Below are 24,796 nucleotides of genomic sequence, written 5' to 3' on the forward strand. Positions count from 1 at the left end.
GTCAGATCACAAAGGAATACCTGCTCCTGTCACAGAAAAGACTTTTAATACATCTTTTATGTGTTTTTATTTGAGTTGACAGTTTGTGTGTGTCATGGGTGAACCTGTGAATCCTATTCAAAACCAATGAAGTCCTGAACTGCCGTTTCATTTTCACTTAATTCTTCAGTCTGACACTGAGTTAATGTTAGCCATTTTCTGTGTGGGAGGAGAGGAGTTATTTTGCCATAATCGATCAGAGGTGTCTTGGTGCAGTTAAAATGTGTCATGTTGATCAAAGACACAGGCTGGTTAAAGAGCTTTTATTCCTATGACTTGACTTTCAAAAGCCTGTATAGTATGTAATGTAGCCTAATGTAGCCATTTTTTGGCAATTTTTCTATCACCTTTTTTTTTGGCTCTGGCACAGAAAGAAGGCATCATCATTCTCAAAGCCCTGATTGGCTCGGTTGTATTCTCAACTTGGGAAACAGCCATCAATGAGCAAAACACTAGACCTATTTGAACCGCTGAAAAAAAATCTTTAAAAAAGATTTAGGAGGCTTCAGTGGTCAGGAACATGGCGTATTCCTATCCAAAAAAGATACTAGAATGTAAAAAATGCCTAGACATCAATTTGAAAAAAATCCTGTTATTCAAAATTCCTCAAAAGCTGGCTTTTGAATGATAGTATTTTTACAGAACAGAGCAACCTTAATTAGTTAAGAAGAGCACATGGAGACAGAGAGACACAGTTGAGACAGAAAAATGACAGAAAGGACAACAAGTGGAGTTATTGGACGAGGGACAGGGAGGGAAAATACAGACTGAGCTAAAAGAGTGAGAGCCAAAAAAAAGGAAGGAAGGAGACGCGGAGATGCAGAGGCAGCACAAGAGGAGATGTCCCGAGAGAGAAACGGGTAGGGTTAGTTAGCGAGTGAGTAGCCCAATGACAGACAGACTGAACCGGAGATGAGTGGGGAAATCCCCTCTGTGCGCACATTCAATAAAATCACCCAGCTGCACTGTGTGTGTGTGTGTGTGTGTGTGTGTGTGTGTGTGTGTGTGTGTGTAATTGAGACAGTCAGAGGGGTGTATTCAGTTTATACAGTGTATTCTACCCTGAGGACTCCCTGTCTATATTATGTCATCCAAAATCACTTATACAGACCTTGTGCTGGAAGACACACTTTCTCACACACACACACACACACACACACTCACACTCACACTCACACACAAATCACAAATATAGACTCAGGCCCTGATAATATTAAGAGTCATAGAGGCCTCCCACACTGTACGATGGCCGGGAGCAGTTCTGTTGGATGTATTCTGGCTGCGGCTTCCTGCCTGATTTTTCTCTTAATGTTGTTCCACACTGTATCTGATGGCCTTAACATACATATGGTTTTTATGTCTCACACTCGCATTCTTGCATACACACCTACCCCCCTAGGATTGCATTGCAGATGTCCAAAGTCCTTGGAGTATTCCTGAAGTATAATTTACTAGTGAATTTGTACATGACTTTGTATTGGTCACATTAAGGTTTTATTCTCGCTGTTGACAATGTTATGGTCGGAGACAGTGAAAGAGACTTTCACATTTCTGAAAGACAGCCCTCTCGGCCAAAGGAAGTCTTTAATGTGCATGCTCTCTACCAGCTCAGCCAGAAAAGAACTCTTGTGCTCTATGCTTAAAATGCTTTATGGGCCCAAAAAATGCAGAAGCATAAGGAAGCCTGCAGATTTTTTCAATGACAAACAAAGAAACTTGATGGGACTATAAGTGTCACGACACTCAATCAGTAGTGATTCATTGCAGTCAAGTGCAGGAAGTTAAGTGAAGGACAGGCTTGACACAGACTTGAAAGAGTCAGTAAAACAGGAAAATCTTTAAGCCAATGGAACACATAAGTGATAGTAGACCAGGAGGAAGAGAGAGGAGCAGTGAGACAAAAGATACATGGCTTATTGTGTTAGCCTCCCACAGTGCAGCAAAGGACTAAATATGACACCTCTTCACCCTGACCCTGTCTTACAAGAGAAGAGTAAGAGAGAAAGAAAGAGAGAGAATGCTTGGTAGTGACCCGCCTCGACCCTGCCAGCTCTTCCTGACCTCCCTTGTAGCCCCATGCCGCTTAATTCTCCCTAATTACATTCCATACTGACAGAAAGTTGGCCCCTGACCACCCCTGCAAAGGCCCAGGTAGCAAAACCCATCATAGCATGGCCAGAGCACAGGGAGGATCCATCCACTGTAGAGGTGAAGGGGGGGGGGGGGGGAGCTAACCGGTGATGACAAATTAATTAATGGAAGTGGATAAGAAAACGCACACACACATACATGTTTAGGTGTGTGTAGCTAGCTACTGTGCATGTGGTCTGACTTACCTTGACTGGTGTATCCAGTGAGCTCTGTAGCATGTTGATATGACAGGCAGTGATGGATGGTGTTTAGTGTTGGACTCAGCAGTAAGTGGGGACGTGGGGGCAAACCTGTTCCACATTCACTTTTTAGAGACTACAGCATGTGTGATCCTGTGTAAGAGCCTGAGGACAGAAGGTGAACATGGTTACATTATTGGATATTGGAAGCAGCGTAAATAACCTAAATACTAAGCTAAAACTCTCTTAAAGTGGAGGTGTAAACAGCTGTATAACATTAAAAGAGCTTTTTGAATAGCAAAAATAAACTTGGAAATGCATGTTACAAGACATTTTGTTATGCGGTGAATGTGATATAACAGTACTTTGCTCTGGCTCATTGTTTTTATCAGGCAGTGCAGTCTCTGGCCAGTGTTTGGTTCAGCTGCATGGGATAGGGTTACAGGAGTTCGTCTGCATTTGTCTTTACAATGTAATTAAGGGATTTTGGGGGCCTCAGGATGACAAACTCCTCTTGCTTAGAGAGCTGGGTTCTTGATAGGAAATCTATTAGCAAATCAATTGTCGAAACTTAATACATTTTGTAGCCAACGTACAGGTTGTTGCTTTTGAAAGAACTGGGATTCTCATTGCTTTTCTGTATGTGTTTATGGGGGACCCTGGTGTTGCCCTTCAGTTGTATGCTGCTGGTAAATTTAACTGTAACATTAATAAGCTATTTCACTTTCTACTCAGTGGGCCACACAACTTTATCTCAGACTATTAACCAAAGTTCAAATGTCACCTCTGAAAGAGTGGATTGTGGAAGAAAACTTGTGCATCCCCCTGGTAATTACGAAGGCTCAACTCAATACAACAGTGTTGGGCTGCATTTGATATTCCATAAACATAATGGTCTCATGTGACCGTGTGTAGATAAATATCATGGACTTAGCCTAAGGGAGAGAAAAGGGGGGACGTTCCATTTTTTTATATCACATAATACAGCTCTTGTGTTCCCACAGAATACAAGGGGGCCTTCTCTTGGCCCCCTCTGCTAAATCCCTCAGCTATCTTTCAAACAGTGATAGTTACGGAAATTAGCGGCGCAGAAATCCATAAGCGTCCATCATCGGGGGGCTTATTAGTGTCTTTGTGAGGTTATGAGGGGAGGACAGAAGGCCCGGAGCACCGTGGGGGCTCGGGTGAGACTCTACCTTCACATAACACACATGCACAAGGACACGTGCATTCAAACTGACACACACGCACACACACACACACATACACACACACACACACACACACACACAGTCATATACACTTATAAGCAAACACACTCATGCACACACATGTCCATATGGAGCTTAAAATGTCTCACTTCTTTACTGAGCCTGCTGTCTGCACTTCTGTTCCAAGAGGACCTTAGAAATTCTGACTTTTCTGCCACCAGGAGGTGTAGTGATTTTTCGTTTGATGTGACAGAAAAGATTATTTAAGGCTTTATGACTTTATGTATGGATGGAGGTCTAAGATACTTTTATAGGGATACTGCACGCTGATACTACACAGTGCATTGCTCTCCTGCCCACAGTCCCGGTAAAGAACACACATAGAAAACAATGCTTGAGAAGAAGTATCAGTATTATCAGTTGAAATGTCAATGGACAAATCAAAAAGGAAAATATCTCCAGTTATATCCCAAAATCACAAGTTTACTTGCCTACTTGCCTCAGAAAAGATTTTGTATCAATGCAGTCCTTATTATCAGTGAAGATGTCATCGGATGTGTTTTAGATAGTATTTGTATTCATAAAACTGCACGTTAATTAATACATTTGGTTTTCATTAGTTCTTCTCATTAACATATGTCCCTTTGGCCTTGTTATGAAAAAGTTACAAAAAGTAAATTAAGGCTACGCATACTGAGCAAATTAAAGCGGGAGGAAGAAACAGGAACCATGAGACAAATAACATTACTTACTTTTCAAAATCTGTCATCCGTTGCTTATCTTGGGGCAAAAGTGCACTCTGAAGCACACACACTCAGAGATTCACAAGCCCAGCAGAATTTCCATGCTATAGAACTTCCCAATACTCCCCCTTCATCTCATTTCAGTTTATGTTGTGTGCATGTTGTGTGTGTGTGTGTGTGTGTGTGTGTGTGTGTGTGTGTGTGTGTGTGTGTGTGTGTGGTTTTTTTGTTGGGGTGGTGGGGGGATAATGAATGGCGGCAGACATGGACATCGATTTCGGTAATAACACGGAGTGCAGAGCAGAGGCAGTGGCAGACGTCAGCCTGAGGTCCATCCATCTATGAAACAGGACATGCCAGTAATAGGAAAACACCACACACCGTTATGGCCAGGGGCAAAGCACGCAGGCAACTTATCACAGCACTGAACTTTGATGCTTCGCCGCGCGCAGGGGAGAAAATATATATAATTCCATTATTTCTTCACAGATGATGAGACACAGGCTTTGTGTGTGTGTCTGTGTGTGTGTGTGTTTGGTGTGGGGGGATGTTGTACCTTTGTGAACTAAAAGGAATCTTGCACACACACACACACACACACACACACATACACACACACACAATGGAATATACTTTTTCTGCTGACTACATATATACAGTTGTTTATTTATTGAATTATTATAATTCCTTTGTTCCCCAAGAAAGGTGTGCTCTCTGGGGGCATGGCCAATTGATTGGTATGAGTGTTTGAGCATCTGTGAGCTGAAGTATACCGTATACCTCTTTGTAATAGCACCTTAAAGCACATGTCATGTAGCTAGATTGTGCATTTATTCTCAGGCTTGTTGAATAAATCAGAAGAAAACCCCTTCATCCAAAGATGAGAACACAAAGCTTTGAACACACCAGACGCACCGCTGGATACCAAGCACACCACGTAGAAATCCAAGTCAAAGCGTGTCTTACTGCTCCATAAAATAGAATTTGGTTGAACTTCAAACAGAGCTTCAATGTGCCTGCCGACCAAACGAGAGTTGGAAGCTCCCGTGTCCAAAACAACAGTCCTGATACTAAACTTAATCACAGCCTGAAACCTTTACTGCTCTAACTGCATGAAAGACCCATCACTCTACTGTATAGCAGTTATAATAATAGTTTGAAAGAAGCAGGCTATGGATTCTGCTTGCATGACTTAATTACTGACATGAGTGGCAGCCAGGTGATAATAAAAGAAAAAGCAAAATTATACTGGCCAAATATTAGGGTTCCCTGGTGGTCCTCCTTCACTTTATCTGCAGTGTTCGAAATAAGCATAATACCTTACTTGCAATAAATAACATGCACTTAATAACAAGACAAATAGGCTGAACCAAGCAATCGGCTCGTCCTGAACAGGCATTGCACTAGTTCATTATAAAACAAGAAGTTGGGTTCCGTTTGGTTGGCAGCTTTCATCCTTTGTGTTACTTTCAACGTTTGTTAAAGTAAACTGTGCATTTGGCACAATTCAGCAGTGTGTTGATGTCATTTTCACGCCCAGCACTGAGCTTTCCTAATGTCGAAACTGAACTGAACTTCTTAAAACATTTCACTGGATTGAAAAGAATGAATCATCATTGCTTAGGGATAATATTGGTAATACTACTTTGGATAATGGTGTTTATGGATGTTTTGCTGAAAATACACATTTATGCAGAAATTTGTTGCAAAGGTATGTCATGAATTTTACACTTTAAGCAGCATTTTTTTCCCAACATTAAATTATTCATGTACTTGTAAATCATCTGCACACACGTACACACACTTGTAGCAGGTAACATGAAGAGGGTTTATTTAACGTTCTTCCAAATAGCCATCCCTTTTAAATGTTCCGCCCATACCACACACACATATACAAACACACACACATACACACACCTCCTGTGTAATGAAAAGCAGATCAGTGCTGAAACAATCCCTGTTCTGTTACAGCCTGTCACTCACTCTCATCCAGAAGAATCTATACCTCTCCTTTTTCATTCTTCCACCCCTGCTGTCTCAGTTTATCGCCTAATAGTCTCTTCCTCAGTTTTCTTCTTCCTCTGTGCATGCAATTTGTTGGATAACATAATAAATGGACTATAATCTCAGAGGAGATTTTAAAGATTGACAGTAGATGCTGTCTGTCTTGAGTGAATTGTGTTTCCGTATAATTAAATTATCTTCTGAATGAGCAAATGTGAGTTTATCTCACCTGCTAAAACTCCTCCCCTCAGGCTGATGTGTGCATGATGAATTTGCTCAAATGTAAGTCCTGTAACATTTGTGTTTCAACCTAAAAAGTGCTCAATCTCTTCCTCCTTTACTTATCTCTTGCCCCTATACCTACATTCCGAAACTGATAAAAAAAGTGCTAAGTAGATTTCAGCTAAAAGCTGCAGATGAGGTGTATGTTTTAGAGAGAAAGAGAGAGAGAGAGAGAGAGAGAGAGAGAGAGAGAGGATGAGGGGTGGTGGAGTAAGCGGAGCTGTGAATGGTGTGAAAAGTATTAAGTGCCAGTAATAATTGGAAACGGGCCTAGAGAATCCAAATATAATCTTACAGCGGGAACACTTGTAATACATTGGTTTTGGAGATAGGCCCAGAACACACACACACACACACACACACACACACACACACACGCGCACACACACACACACACACACACACACACACACACGCACGCACGCACGCACGCACGCACGCACGCACACACACATACACACACACACACACACACACACACACACACACACACACACACACACACACACACACACAGGCCCACGGTGGTTTCTCCTGGACTCCTAAAACAAGGGAAGATGTTATGCCAGACGCTGACAGTGCTTGCAGATGCGCCGGCCATTGCCCCCCCGTGAAACCTCCAAATCCCTTAGCCTCCATTTGGCCAAAAGAAACATTGATCATATTTTACCCTGGCATGCTCCAGAAATCTTCCCCTGCTTCGTTCTCCCTGTCTATAGCCATATAGTCTCCATTAAAGTTCCCGTTGACTAATGTTAAATAATATTTCACTGACGTGGAAATTAGCAACACAAATTGTACCTTGGCATGAGCTTTGTATAGAATGTTTTCTGTGTATTAGACTAAAACTAACAATTACTTTCATTATTGATTAATCGGAAAAGGTAAACCAAGATTAAATAAAAAAAGAAAATCATCTTGCTATTAGAACTGAGACATTTGGAGGAGAAAGGCTTCTTGCTGTCCCACGGGCATCCCTAGCAGGTGCCAGCAGCAACTTGTCAATAACTGTTAGGAGGAAGCCGGTGGTTGGCCCAGGCATTCCAGCGGCTAGCCTGCCTCGGGTCCTTTGGCTCACGCTTCATGGCCCGCCACAGAAATGCCAGCCTCTCTCTCTCTCTCTCTCCCTAACTCTTTCTCTCTCTCACACACACATGCACAGCTGCCGGACCTCACACTCCACCAATATTGTATTTTTAGCTGTTGCTGTTTTGAAAACCCCATTTAGTTCTCATTTTTGCCTGGTGGCAAGAGCTAAAGGTTTATTTTAGGAGTGCTCGTATTTCCAGTCTTGGGAAGCAGGTACTGCCATCGTGTTGTGGCTTTTGCTGCCATGGCGGTGAGGAAGAACATCTTAAGCAAGGCCACTCTTTTCTTTCCTGTCTTCTCCATACGTTGCCCTGTTTTCCCCCCTCTGGGAGTTTCTGGGAATTTCTCCCCAACAAAGCAAGTCTTTGGTTTGTGAGGTGTTCCTATTTTAATGTGTTCCTGCCTGGATTGAACTACAAAGTTTGTATTGAATCGTGGTACCGTTTTTTTTTCTTCACTCACTGTGGAGCGTGCAGTCAATGAATGACACATTTAAACAGAGATGTTAGAGAATTCTTCTCTGTGGTGGTGGTGTGTGTCTGTTTTGCCCACGCTTGAGTGTGTGTGTGTGTGTGTGTGTGTGTGTGTGTGTGTGTGTGTGTGGCTAGGCCTGCTCTTTGTCACCATAATTCCCCCAAATGAGGAGGTGGAATGAGTCTGCGTCCTTTACTGTTCCCACTTACAGACCCCATATCAGATGCCTTGCTCTCCACACACGAGCCGCAAGCACTTTTTTTTTAATACCAGCCTATACCCTAAAACCCAGCCGGGCTCAATCCGGCTGCCATTTGGGTGCACAGTTCTCCCTCAGTCCGTACACTGCAGTGTGGAGTGAGCCCCCTCTTGTTCAAGCAGTAAATGTTTATTGAATTACCCTGTGTTTTTCCAAGCAAAAGGGGGAGTGTAGCATAACAATAGAGAAAGGTTTACGTTTAGTCTTCCCGCCTGCTATTGCTATTCCAAAGTACCCCTGACGCTAGTCTTTTCCTAAGAATGTGGAATTCCTCCTCCTCTGCGTGAACCCGTTTCCCGTTTTTGCAAGTGCTACACTAAATCTTCTCAAACACCTGCCGTTTATTTTTCTCTCATGTTGTTTTCTGTGCTCTTCTCTTCTCCGCACTTTTCTTCTCTCCACCTCTGAACTCGGCCGATTATTTTCCCTGCATCTCCCATGACACCTTGTTCCTCTTTGGAGAATCTTGTCGGTGCTTGTATGTTTATCTGAGGGACAGGGGTTTCAATAAACCTGGCCCCTAGATGCTGCACACACACACACACACACACACACACACACACACACACACACACACTCACTTCTTCCTACAGACACCAGTACCAGGCCATGGTAATTAATCTAAGATAAACACACAGCCTCACACTCATACATACACGTGTTAGGCAGAAGTACCCTGTAGGAAAATAATCACTCCAGAGAATGCGAGTTTTAAGCAACGTAAGATCCTGCCACTGTGTGCTTTGGATGGGAAAATGTATTGAAGCAATCTGGAGGGCAAACACTGGTGTCTATTCTATAGACAGACAAGGTTGCAAGCTGATAGCAGCCACCACATATCCTGTTACCTCACATGTTCTGCGATTGCATGAGGTGGATTCTGAAACTGGTAGGTAGAGAGGAAGAGAGGTTAAAGGTCACTGGATAAAATAAACAGTAAAGGACACAGTAAATCACATGTGGAAAATGGTCTTTAGTATGAATTTAGGGTTTTGCCTGAACATAATATACCACTGATAGTAAGGACAGGTCATACAGGTGACTTGAGGGGTAAAGGGGCACTTCTTGGGAGGAGATCAGACTTCACATGCACATACACACACTACCTAAACAGAGAACAAGCCGCATCTGTGAACTGTGAAAGAGTCATAGCAGGAGGGGAAAGAGGGGCAGAGACAGACAGAGAGAAAGAAAGCTGAGCTGGTGGACCACACAGATAAAAGAGTGTGCTCTGTTCTCTTTCCTCCTGTAGGAACCTGAAGGAGGAAACTCCACCTCTGGGATTAAGGCTTGTGTTTCCCCAATTTACTGCCATGGCTGCCTCAGACAATATATTTCTGTTCTGCTCGTCTTGTCTCATTGCTTCTCTTCTCTTCATCAGCAAGATCATCATAAAGAAACCCCCCAAGATGAACCATAATACCAGACATAAAACAACTATTACTATTCCCTTAAAAATATCTATAAATATGATTTGCAATGCATTCATTATATCCTGGTATCCAAGGTTTATTGTGAATCTAAAAGTAGAGTGGAGTCCTTTTGTATTAAGGCAACAATAAGGCAGCATTTTTTTTTTCATGTGCTGATGATTTATTTTATTCCTACAGTATTATTTAAAAAAAATAATACTTAATTTAACTAATAAGGTTCGGTACGTTTCAGTAATTAATCCAGTATAATATTATTCTTATTATTCTTATTGTTTCTTCAAAATAGTACACAAATCTTCAGAAAAATTAACTAGCCATCTTATAATAACCTATGTAGGCAACCAGACAGTTATGTAGGATAAATATCATATAACGTACTCTAGAACCTATTTGGTACATTGTTTGTATTTTACTGTTAAAAACTAGATAATGTGTATTGTAGCGCTGTATGGGATAACCGTGATATGAGGGCATGCTCTGGCCCATTTGGTGTTGGAATTATCGAATTTGCTGTGCACTGCCCCTGAACCAGCCTACCCAACCACAAGAAAGACCTATAGAAGAGGAGACGAAAGGTCTACACAAACATGGACACACACATGCAGGCACACACACACACACACACACACACACACACACACACACACACACACACACACTGAGCCTCCCCCAGCACAAGGGGATATCTCTGCACATTCCCCCTAATTGCTTGTTTCAAGCGGAGGCTGATTGTGGAAAATTATACCCTTTGCGTTTACTTCTGTTCTCCCCCTCCGTTTTTTTTGTCTTTTTCTTTGTGTCTGTACATATGCATACATGTCGAAGGAGCAAATGTACAGTATGTGCCTTTTAGGTGTACTTTTGGCTATGTGTACCTGCATGCATGTGGATATGTGTGCATGCTTGTACTGTATAAGTGTGCCATCCATGTACCTCTGCTCTCCATGTGTTTAATACATTTCTTTTTCCGACTATTCTGAAGGTATGCAGTGAGATCAGTGTCTTTCTACCCTCACACCAAAATCTAGTATGAAGATCGTGAGTGTATGTGTGTTTGAAAATTATAATAATGAAATGGAATAATGAACTTCATGTAAGCTGTATTTACATTACAGTAGGGTTATGGAAATGTCAGAGTTATTGTGTGTTTGCAGTTAAAGTGATCTTTGTGCTTAAAATTAGAAAAAGTTAATCAGCAGCTATTTTAATAGACCATTGATTGTCTATAAGTCATTCACTGGTTCCAGCCTCTCAAATAGTCTGTGCTGTTTTCCACCTGATTTATATTGTTGTTGAATAATTCAATATCTTTGTGTTTTGGACTGTTAGTCAGACAAAACAAGCTATTTAAAGATGTCACCTTGGGGACAAAAATACGGCCGCCTCCAGAAACACAAACCTAATCAACCAAAAATCAGAGAAAAAAGAGACCCAAATGTCGGCAAATTTAAAACACTGATGGTGGATCTTATTTCCTTTTCTCCCCAATAGTTCTGCCTGACAAAGCAACACAAGCCATCATCTGAGAATCGTCTCCACATTTCCTTCATCTTCCTCCTGTCCCTCCCTCTCTCCACCATCCTCCCACCTTTCCCTTTTCCAAATGTGTGGCTTCCTTGCAGTGAGTGCTGCCAACCTCACTCATACAGTATATACTGGCCAAGCAATCGCCAAGAGCAACGTATAGCTCTGGGAAACCCACTTAACTGTGTGTGTTTATGTGTTTGCGCGAGGCTGTGAACTAGGTGCCTCCCACCACAAGGTGGGCTTTGCAGGAGAGGTTGTGGTGGTCCCACTACTATAACTACATAAGTGAGGAAATGAATTAAGTGGACTTGGGAGAAAAGGTTTGTGTACATGGTGTGTGTGTCGAGATGGCTGCTATATTAAAATTAAACACACACGTACAAATGAAGGTGCAAGTACAGAAAATATCTCAATGCTACATGATTCTCATAAACTGCAGCACTCAAGTGATAATAATAGAATCAATACATTTGTTTAAATCAAGAAATGGATCACTTCAACATGCACACAGGGGCCTCATCTTCTTCTAACAAGGCCTCTCTTACAGTATATACAGCCTGGCCTGTCTGGTGTGTTTAAGGGGCCAAGTAAATCTGTCATTTCAGCCCCTGAACATTCAGTGACACACACACACACACACACACACACACACACCCAGAGTCTAGCAGCTGGAAGGAATTAGACTGTCTCTTCCTCTCTCTCCCTACACCAGGGATGATACCCTACACCAGGGATGATACCCTCCACCGCTCGCCCTCCGTGATTGGAAAATCATTTATTTTAGCCATTAACAACATATCTGTTGGCCCCTGGGCTAATAGTTGAGAAGACAGAGAACCTTTAGTGTTTAGGTGAAAGGCAAGACTTGTCTTCTGTCTGTGAGTTTAGCTACTGTATCCTTCTGTGTGTGGAGTGTGTGTGTGTGTGTGTGTGTGTGTGTGTGTGTGTGTGTGTGTGTGTGTGTGTGTGTGTGTGTGTGTGTGTTCACCCAAAAAAAAAAAAAGTCTCCATATATATGCATCTAACTAATACAAACACACGCTCAGAGCAACTTCCTTATTTCAAACATATTCCTCTTCATAGTGCCTTTCAGCGTAGTTTTATAGGCAAATCTAACTGGCAAATCTGGTTTATGATGTCACTGCTGTGCGTGTGCACGGGTGTACGTATGTGGACTCCCGGTGCCCCTGTGCAAACATGTCAGCTTAATCTGTGCTGGCGTCTCGGCTGTTTCCCAGATCCCCAAGTCTCAGTAACAAACTGTCCAGTTTAGAGGGCTGGTTATCATGCACTGAGCCTCACTTATTAGTCTTTATTTGATATAGAGCGGCTTTTGTGTTCACATTAACTTAAAACATGAATGTGTACGTACGTGAACACAGCATCTACAGTGCATATGAAGGGGTACTAAAGTACACAAACATTAGAGAATAGAAATAATGGCTAGGGATGCACTGATCCGACTTTTTCAGTCCCGATACCGATGCCTGGGCTTTGTGTATCTGTCGATATCCGATACCGATCAGATACCGTTGTTGAATTAATAATACACTGTATACTTCCACTTTATATCTTCCTTCCACCATGTGGAAGAGACTGAAGGCACCAAACTTTCCTAACTAAGACAAAATAACATAGATGGAATGTATTGAATTCTTATTTATTTGTACACTCAACTCTTCCAGCATGCAACGTACGTGCGACAGAGGGGGAGAAAAACCAATCTTAATATTGGATTGGTGCACCCCTAATAATGGCTGGTAGAGAAGTGGATGTTAATCTGCATTCTGTAAATAAGATGAAGCGAAAGGACTAGAGAAAACAGACGGTGAGGCAGAAGATACTTAACACAAGCATGCATGTATTATGAGTACTAAAAATGTCTTATCTTCTGCTTTCTGTTGGGCAAGTAGCTGTGTGACACACAGACAAACATACAGACAGCAAGTATATGGAAAGAACTGGCTTAAATATCAAGACAGATGCTCCTCAACAGAAACAAAGTTATGTTGTGTATGCACTGCAACACTATCCCCCATTACAACCCAGACTCAAGCATGTACTGCTGAAACACACACACACACACACACCTTGGGTAGTATTCAACAGGCAGAGTATGGCTGCACAGAATGAGGTTTAGATTATAGAGCACTCTGTGACAACCAAATTGTCACTTCCTGCATAATGTTGCTTTAGGCACTCACCTTCTGCCTTCAACTCTCTATTTCTTCTCTCTCTTTCTCTCTCTCTCTCTCTCTCTCTCTCTCTCTCTCTCTCTCTCTCTCTCTCTCATTTACCACTTTATAATTCATCTATGATCCCTCTTTCTTTCTTTCTTTCTTTCGTTCTTTTATTCTGTCTTTTATTATTTCTTTCTTTCTTTCTCTGTGTGTCTATATTATCCATTTTATCAGGCCATAGATAGGAGACTTGTGGTTGCATAAATGCATTGTGTTAGTGCTGCAGTCTACTGTAAATAGCAACTTCTTATGTCAAAATTTCTCCTGATGCCTCACATTGTATTCAAGTTCACAGTGCATTAGCACTTTGTCCTTTTTTCAAATAAAGTCCTGTGGTGCTCTCTATTTTCTGTGTTGTCAGTGTAGTAGAAACTTTGAGCCGTGTTGCACTTCAAATCGTGACTCAATGTCATTGCACTTATTTCTCTTTTTTCAGGATAAAATACTATGTGATCAGAGAATTGGCATGCCCCTCAATAAGAGATGGTTTATCCGTTATCACAGACGTGGCCCCGCTCTTTACTGGGTAAAAAATAGCAGGTATACACACTCTGTAAACAGCTTGTCAAAAAAAAAATAAACCCCTGTAGGTAGCTGTGAAGGAACTGGTAACAGTGAGCGCATAACTGTTTCCCAAATTTAGTTTGCAAAAAGGATCTGACATCAGATCTGAAGTTTTGTTCCAAAAAGGGCAATTGAAGTAAAGTTTTGAGAGCAACCGTAATGTCTTGATCATCTGTCCTTCTCGTTTTGATGTGATGTCATTCCCCCGCAGTAACCTAATAGTATGCCTTCAGGGTGTAATGCCAGCATTACAGACTGGATGATAATACCTATAAATACACTCAGCAGCACCAGCCAGGCCCTGTCTGTCTATCTCTACCCATCTCACCATTTTGGAATGTATGACCTTAAATAGTCATATATGTAGACATTTTAGCACAGACCATTTTAGTCCAAAACTGACTTAAATTACATAGATTTGTGTAAGGTTTCAGCAATTCTTATAATGTGTTATGCTTGTCTGTTCCTGTGATTAGAAGCCTCCAATGTAGAGCTTGGGGCTTCATTGTATTTTCAATACCCATTCATATCATTCTAGTTCCTATATATTCCCTCTGGTGTTGGTTTCTTTCCTGCTCTTCCATGCATATTTTCTCCATTGTTCTCTCCATTAATCAAAATGTGTGTGTGTTTGTGTGTGTGTGTTTGTCTGTGGGGCAGGTGATCACCTTGGGGAGCTCTCTTGGCCAGAATAGAATAAGGATATGAATATAGGATATGTGCCTATGCACCTGCAGAGACTGTGACAAAGACCACACACGCGCACAAACAAACACAAGCGTGCACACACACAAATGCCATGGGGAGGAAATGCGAGATTCCATTGCACATTATCACTGCATTTCATTGGCTCTTTGACAAATGATCAAAATCTCTTTAGAGATTGTCTGTAATATCAGAGCAAGTTATTAAAGTGTCGATGTTGATGGGAAATCCATGCAGCTCCTCTGGTCAAGTTAAAGTTATTTATTGAGCAAAAATGCCAACATGTTTTGTATCATTGTAAATTACATTTCTTTGAGTTTTGGATCATTAGTTTCGGACTCTGGGAACCTGTGGCATTTTGTAGACAAATCAATAAATAATCAATGGATATATCAATAATGAAAATAATTGTTAGTTGCAGCCTGAGGTTTTAGTTTCACTCCATGTTGAGCAGCATCAGCACTGTCCCTGGAGTACTGTAGTCTACTGCTGCACCACTGTATGTTATCACAAGTGTTTAGACAGTTTGGCAGTAAATAGACTGCTCTAATGGCACTGAACTCACACATGCACATACACAAACACACACAAGCACACACCTTGGTGCCATTGTCCTCCTCCCGAGGGAGCTGTGGTCTCCATTCTCTCTCGTGGGCTGCTGCAATGACTGCAGGGTCGCGGGGTCTCCCAGATAAGGCCGCAGGGGTTTTATAAAGGCAAGCTTGACTTTCAGAGCACAGGAAGGAAGAATGAATAACCCGGAGGAAAGGAGGAGAGTAGGGAGTGAGGTGGAATGAAACTCCAAACCACCTGCGCATCTGATAAGGCAGCTAAGACTAAGGTGAGCGTAAAAGAGAAGGTTAGCAAGAAAATGTCAATAAGCGCCCAGAGAGAAGAGAGTTAGGAGCTGGAAAGAGAGAAAATGAGGGAGAAATGCAGGAAAAAGAGAAAAAAACTGAATGCATCAAAGAAACATCATGCACACAAAATATGAGAGGCTGAGGGGAACAAAGATAACAGATGAATGAATTACCAATGAAAGAAAGACTACAGTTGCAGACTTGAATAGGTGATCTTTGACACAACACAATGCTGCTTTCAAATGGAGAAGTTCAGAATCATCGGAAAACACCAAAAAGATTTACACCCACCACGCTCGCCAATAGCCTCCTGACTGAAATGTGTTGTAGTTTCTGCTCATTGACGTATTGAGTGTTTATGACAAAGGAAGTGTGGGGGACCTTGGGTAGCTCTGTGTGGAGCCATTGATTTTCACTGTCCACATAAGGCCGTTGATTGATAGGGCAGCGCTGGAGTCATTAGATACATTCTTAACCTGCATCTGAACACACACACACACACACACACACACACACACACACACACACATACACACACAAATAGGAGCGTGGAGTGAGAGATGGGTGGGGAGTTAGAAGAGAGGCAGTATGAGGTAATACATATCTGCCAAGTTTAAAATCAAACACTTAAATCCTTAGAATGATTGCTGCCATACAACTAAACATAACTGTAAAAATCTTGTATTTTTGAAAAGTGTGCTGTGAATTTTGGAAGTAAAGCAGGAATTAAAGTTTGTGATGAATGATGCAAGAAACCTAAGAAAACCATTTGGCTTGAAGATGTTCTCTGACAGCTACCTCTCTCTTCAATCTGGCCTGACCCTTGTACCCAGTTGTCATAAGATCAGTATTTATGGAGGTGGCGTGAACCCAAGGCCAAGGTGGAGGGCTTATTTTACAGATCTTGCCATAAAACGGTCAGCTTGAAAGTATGAGAGACTTGGCAAGGGGACTTGACTACCTTCGGGATCCTATTGCAAATTGGCCTGCTTTAACTGGGGATGAACAGGATGTGCTCCACGAAGATATGTGGGGGGGGGGGCACACAGACACACAAATTCACCGCTCGTTGACAGACACACAAGTCCTGTAGCAGTACATTGGTGAAGGAAGTGGAAGACTTGCTAGGCACTTTAGGGGTCAGCATCTTTAGTGTCATTAGGACAGACCTGAAAATCACCTTAAAAGGGACTTTAAACTATAATCTGCTTTCATAAATGAATTATAATATAATTTGTGGCTGCGTTGTAGTTTGCTTCTCTTTCAAAATGGGCTCTACAGTGCAGCTACAACATTGCTTTGTTACATTTACTGTACAGTATATTTGTAATGAATCCTCACATATTTCCTTTGTGTGAATGGACAGCTCAGGCCCGCTTGCGTCAGGTTAAACTACGGTGTTGAGCTGTCAGGCACAGCTCTCATTCTCTCACGTCTCTTTCTAACCTTATTCTGTTGCCACAAACACATCCCTCTTTTAAAAAGAAGAAATTGTCCTGAAGTTGATGCTGACATTTGACATTTAAATAATGATCGAGCCAGAGGGCCATCTTGGCCCCTAAGCTGGAAAATGTTACCTTTTAAGAGGGATAAGTCAGGATTTGAGATTTTCCTCAAGAAGAGAGCAACTGTTTACTTACGAAGATAATGTACGCTGGAAATGCGCAGAATTAGTGGAAAGTGTTGAAAAGTTGGAATGTTTGCTTTGTGAATGAGATGAGATTTCTGATTCCATCATGAAGCCCAAACCTCTCCGGAGCATAAGGCCTCTGAATGTGTCTTTGTGAGTGGGTACACACACAAATACACACACACACACACACACACACACACACACACACACACACAGGCCAGATGTCCATTTGGCCTTGCAGATGATCTCTAATTTCATACAATTTCTGAACATCTCTCTTTTTGGGACTGGAGCCACCAGCTATGGGACTTTTCATTATATGCTATCCAAAACACACATATATTCAAATACACATACCCATTCATCCATTTATTTATCTATCTTCAGCTAAAGTTGCTGTAATCTTTTCATCTCATGTAAATCAGTAGTTTTCAATCTCGAAGTGGAAAGGCATGATGAATTGTATTTGATGTAATGAGGATTCTGCTGGTAACTCTGGATTAAAAGGTTTATGTAATGTAGCATACTAGGAAGCATATGTTACTCTACCTGATCAAGAAATTAACCTGAAATGACTCCTCCACTGACAAGTCTTCTTGAAACTCCAATCAGATTGGATTTCCTGCGTTCCCACACTCATGGTCATAGTCATGTTTTCATCACATATGCAGATCATTTACATTACATGTCATTTAGCTGATGCTTTTATCCAAAGCGACATACAATTGCTATATATGTCAGAGGTCGTACGCCTCTGGAACAACAGTGTCTTGTTCAGGGACACATCGGCTGATGTATTGCAGGGGGAATCGAACCCAGGGCTCCCACACCATAGGCATGTGTCATATCCACTGCGCCACCACCATATCCTGTACCCCTTTGAGACTCTGTATAGACATACCTAAATTATCATTCAGCTCTTCTTTGATTAAAACGTGATGCACAGGGGAGATAAAGCATGCATGCTTTGAGGCCTCTGAGAATTTTATATGGAGGGACTTTCCAATAAGTCCAACCCGAGAGGTGAAAAATCAAGAGTACATGCACAGACAAACATCAGAACATATTACACCTGACAGACTGTGTCTCTGATATATTGTTTTGGGATTATGGCATGCAGGCCAGAGATATATGTGTGTGTGTGTGTGTGTGTGTGTGTGTGTGTGTGTGTGTGTGTGTGTGTGTGTGTGTTTCTCGGAACTAAAGTTTAAAAGTTAACAACTCAGTTTTAAAGCTCAGCGATCTCATTCCCCCACAGTATCACACACTAACACATATGCACACACCCGAGGTCACAATCCAAATTCTGTGACTTGTTGGCCTTTCTTCCAAATGAAGTGTTGTACGGATCAGCGAGCCCATCAGCCTACTCTCTCCTCCTCTTTGCTCAAATCTCAGCAATTATATTTGACTTGTAACATCAATAATCTCATTTATTTTCTCGCCACCCTCTTTCTCTCACCCAACCAACCACACACAAACGTACACAAATACACAGCTGTGTCTGCTCACTCCTATTCTCTTATCTGTGTCTGCAGGAAATGTGAGCCACGCAGCATTCAATAACAACTATTTTTTGCACCATTGATCCCACAGCATTTGTTTCTCCTTCCTGTTTATTTCTCCTCCTCCATGGTCCTCCTCTATGAGGTTTGTTGTTGAACGATGAATTAAATGTTTGGAGATGGCTGTGTTTTATAAAGAACAGCAGGGGAAAGACCGTGACGATTCATACTGAGATGAAATTAATCGCCAGAGGAGAAACACCATGGTCACAACCACTGGTGGAGAGAAGGCTACGTTCCATACTGTACACACACAAATCACATACATATACGGTGTGCATGTGTGTGTGCTTGCAGGTTTGAGAGAATAAGAGCCTGTGCGCATCTGTTTGTGCCTGTGTATAAACGTGGACACTGTTGGCATTGTCTCCACTGAGTAGAGAAGCCATGCAGACTCAGTGGGTGCCACTTTCAGCTCCCTTTACTGCAGTGCCAAAGATCAATAAAGCTAAAGTCACCCACCTCAACGCACTCAGCCTCTGTAATCATTCCCTACACTGTGTTCTGCTTCACTCCCTTCATCGGCCAGGTTGTTGTTTATCCTATTATAGCTCTAATTGCCATGCTTATGGTAACCTTTCTTCAGCTTGCTACCCCCTGCACCAAACTAATGGGTAATGGCACAGGAGGGCTAATGCAACCAAGCTAATTTGGCTGGGCTTATATGCCCACATGGACACCTCAGTCTAGCACAATGCCCACGTCCATCATTCTCTTACTGTTTTTTTTCTTTCTTTCTCTCTCTTTCTCTATGTGGCTTTCTTAGCATGAGCACTCAGTATGCTGTGTGGCTCGGAAGCAGGTTGTGGCTAATGAGTTACCTCAGTGCTCTAAGTGCTATGGCATTTTAATTAGTGTCGCGGTGCTAAGTGTCCCACATGGACCCGTCCCAAGCCCCCTTTCTTGTCATCCATCACCCACTCCTTTTGTTTGCTTTTCATTTACATATATGCACCAACCCCAAATTAGCTAGTGGCTCGTTAATTGCACGTGTGGGGAAGTAAATGGGGGGGGGGGGGGGGTAGAGGTGCAGTCAACATGTTTACTTCCAAAATACCCCCAAGGACCACTGAGCTCCAGCACGCGGGGAGGTCATAGTGAATACGCCCCTCAAGCTAAAAAGATCCATTTTGCTGTTTGGAGTAATTAGTACAACTAACAAGCTCAAGCCCACATTGATAGAGATATACTGTACACACACACACACACACACACACACATATACATACACACATACATACATACATACATACATATACACATATATACATACATACATACATACATACAGTACATACATACATACATACACAGAAGTTGTACATAAATTAATTCAATTTTGTTCAGTTTAATGTGGTGCCTTCAAGTACTGAAATATTGCCAAAACAAGTGCAGAAAGTGTTAGAAAAGACAAACAGTTGTTCAGACTGAAGGAAATGTTTTTCTACATTCAGAATGACTTAACCCAGTTTTTTCATGTAAGCAAATAAAATACTTTCTATTGACTTTGCAAAGTCTATCAAATGAAGTCTGCTATGGTTGTATTGACTCTTTTTGGCTGAACTGATCGATAGTTAGTCAATAGTAGATAATGATGTCTAAGTGCTGAGCGATGACATGCTGCACCTTAAGTGTCCTCGGTGTTATTGATCATACTCAAACAGCCTCATAGATCAACACCTATTTCTGGCATCAGTTTTATTTATTTCTTGTTGTAAGATAAAAGCTTTATATCTCCAAATGTACAACTTTTCAGGGACTCAATTAAAAAGAAAAGAAAAAAGACAATAATGGAGTTGATTCCTCAACTGATCATGAAACTTGAAAATCATCAAAATTGGTAAAAATTGGAAGCTTTTACACAATAGCGACAATTTAATTTCCGTTTAAAATTCTATCTAGTTGCTGAGTGGAAACATTATCATCTTCTAATAAACTGCAAGTAGATTCAAGCAAAAATGAAATAAGAAGCACCTCACCATCAAAACTGAAAACATATTGGAGTCTGTTTTCACTTTAAAATTGATAACAAAGTTCTTGAATACATAGATTAACGCAAGACTACATCTGAAGTTATTATCTGATGCTGTTAAACAGTGTTTACATCAGCACAAACAAAAGGGCTCTTCATATACATGTCAAAATAAGTTCCACACCTGTCATTTCTATGGTCAGAAATATGAAGATTGGACCTTTAAATCAAAATATAATGGGGGAAGTGTGTTAGCATGTGAATCCAGCATGTGAATGAGTAGCAATAAAAAGTTCTTGCTTCTTTCTATGATCCCTCCACTCTACATATACCTGAACATCTCCCTGCTCTCAAATACAAAATACACTGCATCACATTTTCAATCAGCCAACCTTTAAACAGCACAATGTATATTCTCAAGAGAATAACCGTAATACCGTGCTGTGTCCTTTTCCTCTTTATTTTTGTGTTTGACGTCTTGTCCACATGACTGTATCCAACAGCCTCACTGTGTGAGGTATATCGTTGTGTTTGTTCCCGATGTTGATTGGCCAATTATGCCTGATTGTGTTCCTTGAGGGAAGCATTCTCCAAGAGTTGTTAGTGAATGGCCAAATTATGCCTTAGCTTTTAATGTGGCCATGGGGAGCCCAGGACCACAAAAAGTTTTTTTGGTCTTTGCAAAGCCACAAGTAACTTGTAGTGACAGCATTATTAGTCAAAGGATAGTTTGAAAGTCATTGTTATTTGCTAGTGTGACTTTAATGGCGACTTGGATGCCGTGGGCCGTTTGAGCTTTAATGAGACGTTTCCAAGTGGGAGTTAAAGTTGGAATTGCGCCCCCTCTCTGTCCTTCATGACCCCTCTGTACCCAGCCCAATGCTGTACATCTAACTATGACTGCATGCGTTAGCTCTGATATCACTGAAATGAATAATACATAATGAATAATATGTAACTATACACTACATTTTAATATACATGCACACACTCCACAGTCCATGCATACATGTATTGTATGTCCATTAAGAGTGTTTACTCTCTGCAGCTTTGGCATATCTCATAACTGTGACTTAACTCTGAAACACAAGAGCACATCAAGGATAATTAGAAGAAAAAAAACTAACTCTTATGTGCATCAATCTGCAGCTCTTCAGCTCAGTTTGATGATGGACTGCTGCCTCTGTTCTTATGCCACAGTGATATGCTAAGTCTCTAATGCTGGTTGGCTGTGCTGTGCAGTGCAGATGAATGGGATTTAATGTTCACCAGCAGCTACAGTGTGTGTGTGTGTGTGTGTGTGTGTGTGTGTGTGTGTGTGTGTGTGTGTTTGATGAGCTGTAAAGAAAAGGATGTAGTCTGACATGCTTGAAGCTTTAATAGAGCAATATGTTATGTCACCCCCAGTAATCCTCCTCCGTCTCCTTACTGAGTGTGTGTGTGTGTGTGTGTGTGTGTGTGTGTGTGTGTGTGTGTGTGTGTGTGTGTGTGTGTGTGTGATTGATGACACTACTAATGGTGTGTCTAAACACTAGCAGCCCAGTTATCTCTTATCTGACAGGGAAGAAGGCTTGTGTCAACAGCTGCTCCTCCTCCTCATTTATCTCTCTCTATCCTTACTGCCTCTCTTCCTCCCCTACCCTTTTTTCTTTCCCACAAATTAAAAGCTCACGCATCTTATCGTCATGTATGATTGCTGATTACTTTTTATTTGCCTGTTGAGCAACTAGTAATTATATAAATCATTGATTAATCTATGTTTATTAATAATTTAGTCTACAAAATTGTAAATGCTATTTAAACTAACCTGAAGTCAAAGGGAGTGTTTTCAAATTGCCTGTTTTCCCTGACAAAATCACATAAGCGATGAATCAATATAATTGTTTAAGCATAAACTATTTGTAAGTTTTCCTGATGATTTCCTGTTGTTTTAGCACTACACTTCACCCATCCATCTCCACTCCTCTGTGTTTTTTTCCTCCCTCCCTCCATCCTTCCACTCATCCATCCCCAAAACGGCTGCCCTGCAGTTTCCAATAGCTTCAAGGCCATAGGAGATAGGAAGGCCCTCAAGCCTCCTTGTGCAGCTCCACTATGGGCCCCATCACAACCATGGGCCTCAATCACCTTAATGCGCCTGTTTAGACATTAGCTTCTCTGAGGGGGGCCCATATCCATCCATGCCTCCATATATCCCGTCATACATTAAAAGGCAGATTGATAGCCATCAGCCAGGTCTGGGCCACTGACACACTCTTAATATTGTGTCTAACACAAACCAGATGGCTGCAGGGCTCTTCTGCAACACACATGATACACTCACACACTGCTACCCCCAGCCTATTCTACCTACCGTCCCCTCTCTCCCAGGAGAGGGGATGAGCGTTCTTAATTAAAAGTTGGATATATGGGCCTCTGGGTGGAGGTGGTCAAGCGGGATCCATTACCTGCACATTGGGGCCCTCCAGAGCAAGAGTTAGGGTGAAGGCTTAAGATGACGAGATGGGGGATGGGGGCACGGGTGTGTGGTGAGTCTGTCTGTTCAGCATCCTGACTTAAAACAAAAAGAAAGAAAGAAAAGGAAGAAGTAGTTAGCGGTTTGAGCATGAGGTGGTAGCTGCGAGCTCTTAAACTAGCACTGAGCCAGGCTCAGGCCAGGAGGTGCGAGCCATGATCTCAATAGCTGTATTGTGTTCACACTTGAACGGGGGCCAAAAACCCTGTGAAATATCAGAGCAGAAAGAGGGAGAGAGAAGTGTGGAAATGAAACAATGGTTTACACAACAGTGAAATAGGTCTTTTCCTCTGCTTCTCGCCAGAAGGCCCAACACTCAAAGAGTAAGCTTTATTGGCCCTCCTGTCCTGGCTAGTCTCAGCCCCTGGTAGGGCAGAGGAGGGCCGTGCCAGGCCCTACATGTGTGCAGACAGACGTAGAGGCTAGTGTTGGACTGAGGCACACTCAGATAGGCAGACCTATATTGAGCGGCCACACACAGAGCACAGATGAGGACACACACATTAAATTATCCTTTGGTAGAGATGAGAATAGCCAGATATTCCTCTAATCCTGTTCGAGGAGAGTAACACGTCTCAGAGCATCACGTATGCCTGTATGGCTACAGCTAATCCTTCTGGGCAGAGCACCTCTCCTCACATCCACCTGGCAGAGTAGTCAAGAGTTAGAATGTGTTTTACTTTTTTCTCTTCACTTTCCTTTTTTACAAAAAAAGGAGAGGGGGGGGGGGGACTTTTTACATTTACATTTAAGGGATAAGGCTTTCTCTTTACATCTCTCATATCCATGTTGATGTCTTTTCCTTTGGGTTTTGTGTGTTATCAGTTGGCCTTAATATGGCACTGTGATTTTTCTCTGGACTTGGGTTTTCATTATATGCAACTTGATTTATGTATGCACAGCAGCAGATTTAGTTTTTAAATGGAGGGAGCCCTTTTGTAGGGTTGTATTACGGTTGTTTGTAGCTTTAATTTTGCTTGGCTAGCAAGTTTCTGTCCATCTACAGTTTGTCTGCTAGAGATAGTCAGCCCAGCACTTGTCCAGTTATCCCACTTTACCACACTTTAAAACGAGACTCTTCTTTTACCGCAGATATGGCCAGGACAGAGTCATCTACAGTATAAAGGGGTCAAGAACTGCACTGTCAGATTTTCATTTCTCAAAATATAAAAAGAACAGAAGGCTGTGGTTTGATGTGTTTACTTTATTTACCACAAATTAACTTTAATTATGTTGTTTATAATGTGACCAACATTAAAATTATATCTAAAGGGTACGAAATAAGGGTGTCACCTTATAATGATGAGGCTTTTTTTAGTGAGCCATTTTAAGTTCATGTCTCTTTGTCAAA

At 41.8% G+C, this 24,796-nt stretch overlaps 1 protein-coding gene across 10 annotated transcripts in view; it reads left to right on the plus strand.

The window, feature by feature from the left end:
- prdm16 (PR domain containing 16) overlaps positions 1-24,796 on the plus strand; it is a 187,674-nt gene that overhangs the window by 120,300 nt on the left and 42,578 nt on the right. The gene's annotated exons all lie outside the window — the stretch shown is intronic.

This window comes from Sander lucioperca, chromosome 12, assembly GCF_008315115.2.
Source record: "Sander lucioperca isolate FBNREF2018 chromosome 12, SLUC_FBN_1.2, whole genome shotgun sequence".
Taxonomy (NCBI): domain Eukaryota; kingdom Metazoa; phylum Chordata; class Actinopteri; order Perciformes; family Percidae; genus Sander; species Sander lucioperca.